Raw genomic sequence first — 7,866 nt, 5'->3', positions numbered from 1 at the left:
GAGTCCCGACGACTAAGAGACACCGAAGAAACCTTCAAGGGAGATGGAAGAAGAAGAATGTGGTGTGTACCAAAGCCTCCACAGGGAACGAGGAGTGGAATTGACAGAGGGAAAGCAGCACAAGACAGCCAGAGAAAAGACCCGAGAGGCCATCCGCCATGGAGCTACAACTCCCAGCCACGTTTCAGAATGGAGCTTGGCTTAGTCAGGTGGGTGGCCATGTGCACGGTTTGGGCCAAATGCTTGCTGCTCAACTGCATGCACACTAGATTAAGAGAAAAGGAAACGAGGAGGGTGCATCTTTGGTTACACAAATTGGGGTGATACAAACTCCGCTCCACTCTTGAGTATACTTAATCAAGCGTGGGATAATTTTTGAAAAGCAAAACATTATTCCTTACTTTTTCTCTTTCTTTTCTTCTTTCCTGCCATATCCTCTCTTTTCTACCCTATAAGCACACAATTCAGTGCACACCTTAGGTGATTACGGTGGTGGTACGGAAACATTATATAATGAAATCGTGGATACTTACCGGCATTTACTGTGTTCTCTCGAGGGAAAGGCAGATGGACCTTTTTCCTAGAACCTAGAAAAGAGAAGAAAGAACATGAATTATTTCTCATATGATGTTCATGTTGGAATTCATCAATATATATAAACATAGAAGCTTTACAACATAAATCTAAAACGACTGATTGATGAGTAATGCTGCCATAGATCAAACCATGTTTGTGTGTTGAGTTTGTGACAGGCCCTGAAATTTTGCTTGTATTTTTCGGGTGTCCGGCCAACCTTCTCGACTAAGATGGCCTTCATAGCAGGGTAGTTGGTCTGGTCCTCCACCTCTAGGGTCAGGAGGGTGTCCCTCCTTACTGGGGGCATGCATCACAAAACAATATCTCTCGAGAACTCCTTTGGCACCCTGTACATTCTTAAAGCCACTTTGTAGGCTGCCAACCACTTATCCACATTGGAACTGGGCGATGTGGATTTTATACTTACCTGAAGACACTGCAGGTATGCTGACACTATTTCCATTGCTAGACTCTACTTCCAGGGCTCTTATGTTCAGCTCCCTCAAACTGAGCTCATGAACCAAGTTCTTCTCCTCAAGAGTCAGTTTCTCCCTCTCTGATGACAGGTTCCTGGAAGAGGCACTGCTTTCTGGTCTGGAAACCACTCCTGCTCCTGGCAAGCTGTTGGCCCTTTCCACAGGTGGTTCCCCTTCCTCTTGGGAATCTAAGATCAGGTCACCCTCCTCCTCAGGAATTTCCTGCTCCTACTCTGGCATGTCTTCCCATGCAACCTGGGCCTCCTCCCAGGCCCGCAATGCCTTTTGCAGCTGCACCCTCCTGGTGAAACTCCTTGTAGACACTTCAAAGTCCTAGCAGAAAAACTTCAGCTGTTGAACAGTTTAAGACTCCAATCTGCCCAAAGCATTTCCCCATTTATCCTAGTGTCTTGAAATAAAACCCCTGAGTGTCTCTCTCATTCCTCTCTATGGATGTGGTTTTATATGTTCATGTGCCTTATGGATCAGCTAGGGCTGGCCCTGGGCAAAATATTTTTTAGGATTCGGTAAGCACAAAGGAACCTTGGAGACATTCTTCTATTTTTGGATTATGTGTTTTTTTCCAACAGCAGGGAAAATAAACACAGATTACAAGTAATAATTGCGCAGTAGCCCAGGACTGCTGTGAGATAATAATCCTGTGCCTGTGTTATACGCAGGTTGCAAAGGTAACAAACTGGTTATTCTGATGGCTGCCAGCAGCCATTCAGAATGGGCATAACACAGTTATCTTTTCTCATGGTTAAAAGAGTAGCCATTTACATAACATAAAGAACAGCAATCTGAATGACCATCCATTCAGTCAATCAGAATAGATTAATTTGTTGTTAGGTCCTTTCGGATTGGCTGTTAGCCAAAATTAAACGTTTGATTGTTTTATATTTGATTGTGGATTAAATAAAATATTCAATCATTTGAGTTTTTGTTTGATTAATGCTTCTCTCTGCAAATGTGCGTATTGTTTTGCGGTTCCAATCAACGAAATTGCTTAGGCTGGCGTCCCAGAATTCCAATAATGACTAATTGGGGGTCCCGGGTTCAGAAAGTGATTCAGTGGAGTTCCCGGTTTCCAGCAATAATTAAGTGGGGTCCGCAGAAGTCAAAAGGTTAAGAACCACTGCTCTAGAATACTGTCAGACTCCATTTTGCACGCCACAGGATAGGCAGGCTTTACTAGGCACCAACGATGGTGGTTGAGGTCGTTTGCTATTGATATCCAGAGGTCCATCCCGTAGTGTGCCGCTCAGCACATGCTGATGACACAGTATGCACTCCGCTGGCTGGGCGCATCTGACAGAGGAAAAAAATAGGACTAGATGGCACACAGACCATCAGTTCTGAGCACGAATCCATGGTGTGCATGTGAGCTACTGATGCACATCATCAGGCTTACCACCCCGCAACCATAACAGGCCATTCTATATTGAAAGTGAGGGCCAGGAGCATGGTGTGCCTTTCCAGCAACTTCCTGAAGGAAGTGTCATAGGTGCAAGAACGACACTCAATGGCACTCCAAGGAATGTCAATCCACATTCACCCCACATTAGGAGAAAAAAATAAAGTACCACTACCAGCCACGACACCAGTAACAGAGAGACACAACATATATCAGTGCCCTACAAACAGCACCAAATGAACCACGATATCTAAGACCGCGGACGAAGCAACTGCAAAACACCCGTTGGTACGCAGATCAAGAGCAATGCCCCACCACAAATAGCAGGCCAAAAAGGGAAAGAGTGATGACTGCAGCTAGAACCGAGTTGAGACCTAAAGGCAAAGGCCACCCATCGCGCCTCCTGTCACTATATGAAAGACATAATACCCAAACATAAAAATTAATGTGCGTGAACACACTTAAGAGGAAGAAGAGCGCAACCCCTCCAGTCACCTTCCTTAGCAGTGAAGAGATGGTGAAAAGGGCACCTCGCCTAAGTCCACTCCCCACAACCCTATTACACCAGGTGGGAGGGGCTGCATGCAACCTACCATTCAGTGAATTTATTGACCCAATCACCACAGCATCCAGATGGAATCGTGGCTAGCCAGACTTATTAATTATTAAGTAGTGTCAAGAAGTCCCTGCTGCTCCACTATGCAGAAGAAGAACATTTAAAGCTGTTTGGAAATCTAATATGTGTATATAGGGAGAGAATGATCACAATATGGCAGTAACCAACCGGGAAGCCCATTTTAAACCTTATGTGAACCCCGACTTTGAACACACAAGCCAAACAACATGAGAACAAGACCTTAGAGATGGTTTTACGCAAGACTAAGTGAACAAGTCACACATTCATGGAAGACAAGCCAGTGCAGCCAATCAATTCTGAGAATAAGATACTTTGAAAACCATGCATGTCATTAGAAGATATATTAAAGCGAGGATGATTCCATGTGCTATTCAACATAAGAGCAGATTGTATTGAGTGGGCTGACAAAAAGGTATTCATGTAAGATGAATCAGAAATCACACCAACGATCAAGACCGAATCTGACAATGCCTTGTGGGGTGGATGCATGGCAAGAAGCAACATCAACCATCTCAGAATGTCAAGTGCAGAAATACCATCGACACTGTGGCTATTTTGGTGCTGATCCTCCCTGAGCAACACAGTGCCCCAACCAACATAAAATAAGTGATAACTATGGGAAATTGAACCATTTTGCAAGGGTTTGTGTACAGGCAAGAGGCCACACCCCTAGGATGATAAACACTGAACGAGGTTGCTCTACACTTCATGGCCGAAGTAGAAGGAACACAAAGCCAGCTCTATATCACAGCTAAGTCAACCTCAAATGTTGGAGAAAAAGAAGAGGATACAGAAATCTTCATGATATTGTTCACCAAACAAATCCAGAGGAACAAATCGCCAAGACCATATTGCACAAGACAACCCCTTAGATGCACAGTGCATACGTTCATGGACACCAGAGCCTCAGTAAATGGAATGTGTGCTCCAAGATGCCAATTCTGCCACTCAACTCATGTCCAACACTGAAAGCAACAAAAACATGCCTATTTGCATATGGCAACACTGAACCAATCCCATTGCTGGGCATCTTCAGCACCAAAGTGTCCCATAGACCCTAAAACAAAGAAGCAAATGAGACATTAGCATGCTTCTGACCTACCACACTGCAGAGACCCTATGCCTCATTGCATTTACAATGACAAGTCTAGACCACAGGGATAGAAAATATATTAAAGGCCTTCTAACACAACTTCAGTCGTCTATGTTGTCTAAGAACAGAACCAGTCAATCGACACCTCAATCCACCTTACAGCAGTTAATAACAGATGAATCACTTTCCACCTCAGATTCACATTGGAACAGGAACTGAGGAAACTGGAAGAACTTGTTGTAATAGAGTGTTATGGCTCACACCATCTGTTTCCCCAATAGTGGTCATCAGAAAATTGGAGCAACTAGTGGAAATGCATGTATGTGTCTACATGTGACTATCCAAAAAGGTAATCTGAAGAGAATGTCATATAACATCAACAATTGACGACCTCCTGCATGACCAGAATGGATTACATTGGTTCTATGAATTGGAGCAGAATGCTGGATATTATCATATCTCATTTACCAAATCCACTTGCTAAGTTACAACCTTCTCCACGCACATCAGATTACACTTGTATAAAAGGCTAAGCTTTGTGATTTTCCCTGTGGTATAAGTCTTCTAAAACATGATCAGGGAGACATTGTCAGGTCTAATAGGAGTGGTGAATATCAGCAACAATATCCTGAGACATGCAACGTTGGAGTAAGAACACGACATGAGACTCAGAGCAGCTTTTCAGAGACTATCAGAATGTAGCTTGACTCTACATAAGCAAAAATGTCTCTTTTTAATTGATAAGTTAGAATTCTCTGCATATATATATATATACTGAAAAAATGGCATCTGCATGGACCTCAAAAGCTTGGGACATCCAAGATGCCAAAGTCCACTAAACACCACTGAAGTAATGAATTTCTTTGGGTTGGCCACATATTGAGGGAGATTTAAAACTAAGCTTGTCATACTCAGGTAAGCCCTAAGAAGCTTGATGAAAATGTATGACCCATGGCAATGGGCAGAGGACCACCAAGATACATTCACAGACATAAATAGGCCCTAATGAGAGCAGTTGTGATGAGATATTTAAACCCTGAATTAAAGACCAAACTGGTTTGAGGCCAGCCTGTTGGGCATACAGGTGGAACTACTGCAATGGCAAGAAGCCAAGTCCTAGGTGCCAACGGCATTCTCCAGACAGGTGATGTTGAACATTGAGATACGATGCTCTCGTGCTGAAAAGGAGACACTCGTCATTTGCTGGTGATGTGCACACTTTCATCTTTGCGCCAATGGACAAGACTTTGAGGCTGTTACCGAAAAGAAACTCCTTATTTGCTTATTCTCAGGAACTACACATTTTGTACTGCCATGCCTACAGACGTGGATCCACAAGCTTTCCCCAAGTACCAGAATATTGAGTACTAATATCCTACTAACTCACGTGCAACATATCTGCTCACTTTTTGTCTCAATGCACAGGAAACTGAAAGCTTGCGCTACACAAAAATGTGCAAAGGCATATCAACGTGATAGCTGACACAAGCTGCCCAAAATTCAATGTCACAAGAAGAACTGGTGGACCCTCCAGCAAAAGACACATGCCCATAGATGGTCATAAAAGTGAGCAATGAAAAAACGTGGAAGACCTTTTTGTCACTCATAAAGGGCAGGGATATAGACAGACGACAAAGCTAGCACGGTGGAGAGCTTGAAGTGAAATCAGCTGAAGTCAGATGGACTTTTGCTAAAAGAGTCCAAGATAGTCGTCCCACGACACGCCAAGAAAGAAAGGGCAAGTGGCACACGTGGGATACCAAGTTATTGTAAAAACCAAAGCACGTCTGTGGTACCTGAAAATAGACCAACATGCGAAGAGGACAATAGCTCGCGGCCTACTATTCCATGCCACCAGAGATCCCGATCCACCAGCCCCAGTGATCATTGAACCATGGGCAACAATAAGTCTGGACTTCTGTGCTATACGTGAGGGAAAACAGCTGTGGAGATGTAACTCCACAGTGTCTGAACAAGTACAGTCAAAACAGTAAAAGGTATTTACCCTCTATAGAAGTCCTGAACAGATCAAGACATAAAATGAGCAAGCATTTCAAGGGACTGACCTTTACGCATACCTCAGGGAACTAGGTTTCAGGCACGGGAAAATCACCCTGAGATGGCCACAAGCCAACGGACAAGTAGTATGCTTCATATGTACTCTCAAAAGGACCATCTGAACAGGAGCTGAACAGCAGAGAAATGTATAAAAGGCCACCCACCGATTCCTATGAGTGTACCGATTCCACTGTACAACCAAGTGCGCTTCATCATTCCTTATGTTTGTAAGGCCGGTAGGTGATGCCATACTACATGACATCAGTCTGACTCCGACAATCCAAGACCATTAACAAGAAAATTGCATGTAGTACAAGAAGGCCTAGGGTGGAATTGGGTGGAAGAGACTATACCACAACCCAGTCCCCGCAAGTTGAGCCAGAACACTCACCCAACAACCAGGGGGATTACCCAGACATCTACAGCCAGAGGCACTCCAGACAGGATTTGCCCCCATCCAAATTGTAACCAGGAAGCACTCGATGAAGAGTGAGGAAAAGGATATTATAACTTGCGAAGTAACCCTCAACTGTCAGTGAAGCTCAAAGACTACTTATACTGAGCCGAATCGAGCTCTCCAACAAATTCTAAATAGTTACGGCTAATAGGTACATTTTCATTAAAGATGATATAAGGGATATAGTTTGCTGAATAGCACATGCTGATGCCACAGCATGCACGCCACCATCTGTGCGCGGCAGATGGAAGAAATATAAACGACTGGATGTCGCATAGACTATCAGTCCCAAGCAGTGATCCACGGGTTGTGCCAGGCTCGCTGCCAGCCTGGCCTTCACAGGCTATTCTGCATGTCCTACTATGGCTCTGAAAACTGGGGCAAGTACACCCTTTTTGCACTTGATTCTCAGGGTAGCTGAGGCCAGCAGTCACAGGTTTCTCAGAAAGGCAATGTAGGAGGGATGACCTCAGAACTTAACTCTCAACCAACAGACACAACAAATCAATGTCCAACCCAGTGCTTGTCTTTTGGGTAAAAACAAAGTTATTTTAATCACACAGCAATACTAAATATTGCACAATCCAATCAAAACATACAAGTTAATAACGATGGTTAAAATGCCCCTATGTGCACTACACCCTCCCCTTTCCCTCTGTGCTCTGTCCCACTCTTGTATCTATATAGGAGAGAGTAAATATATATATATATATATATATATATATATATATATATATATATATATATAGAGAGAGAGAGAGAGAGAGAGAGAGAGAGAGAGAGAGAGAGAGAGAGAGAGAGAGAGAGAGAGAGAGAGATCCCCAGTAAATTGGGGCAGGAGCATGAATGAGGCACAGATATAAATTGTGTTCCCCACAAGTTAAAATGTACAACCAGTATAGTCTTCCCCGTGGTGTTGTATCAGGTGTGAGAACAGTCTCAAGTCCTTGTGCTCACATCAGCATGTTGAAGTGGCTGGTTGTCGACCACAGGTGTAGGTCTGCAGTCTTACCATGGTGTTTTATCAGTGGTTGTAGCAGAGGACTAGGGTGTAGCCAATCTGTGTGTGTGGCCATGCGGTTGAACTGCTGGAGACTGCTCAGCACTCTCAGAATCCTCAACCATCGCAACCTGCTTCTGGATTGATGCTGA

Source organism: Pleurodeles waltl, chromosome 4_2, assembly GCF_031143425.1.
Source record: "Pleurodeles waltl isolate 20211129_DDA chromosome 4_2, aPleWal1.hap1.20221129, whole genome shotgun sequence".
In the NCBI taxonomy this organism is placed as follows: domain Eukaryota; kingdom Metazoa; phylum Chordata; class Amphibia; order Caudata; family Salamandridae; genus Pleurodeles; species Pleurodeles waltl.
This window is presented reverse-complemented; position numbering follows the sequence as displayed.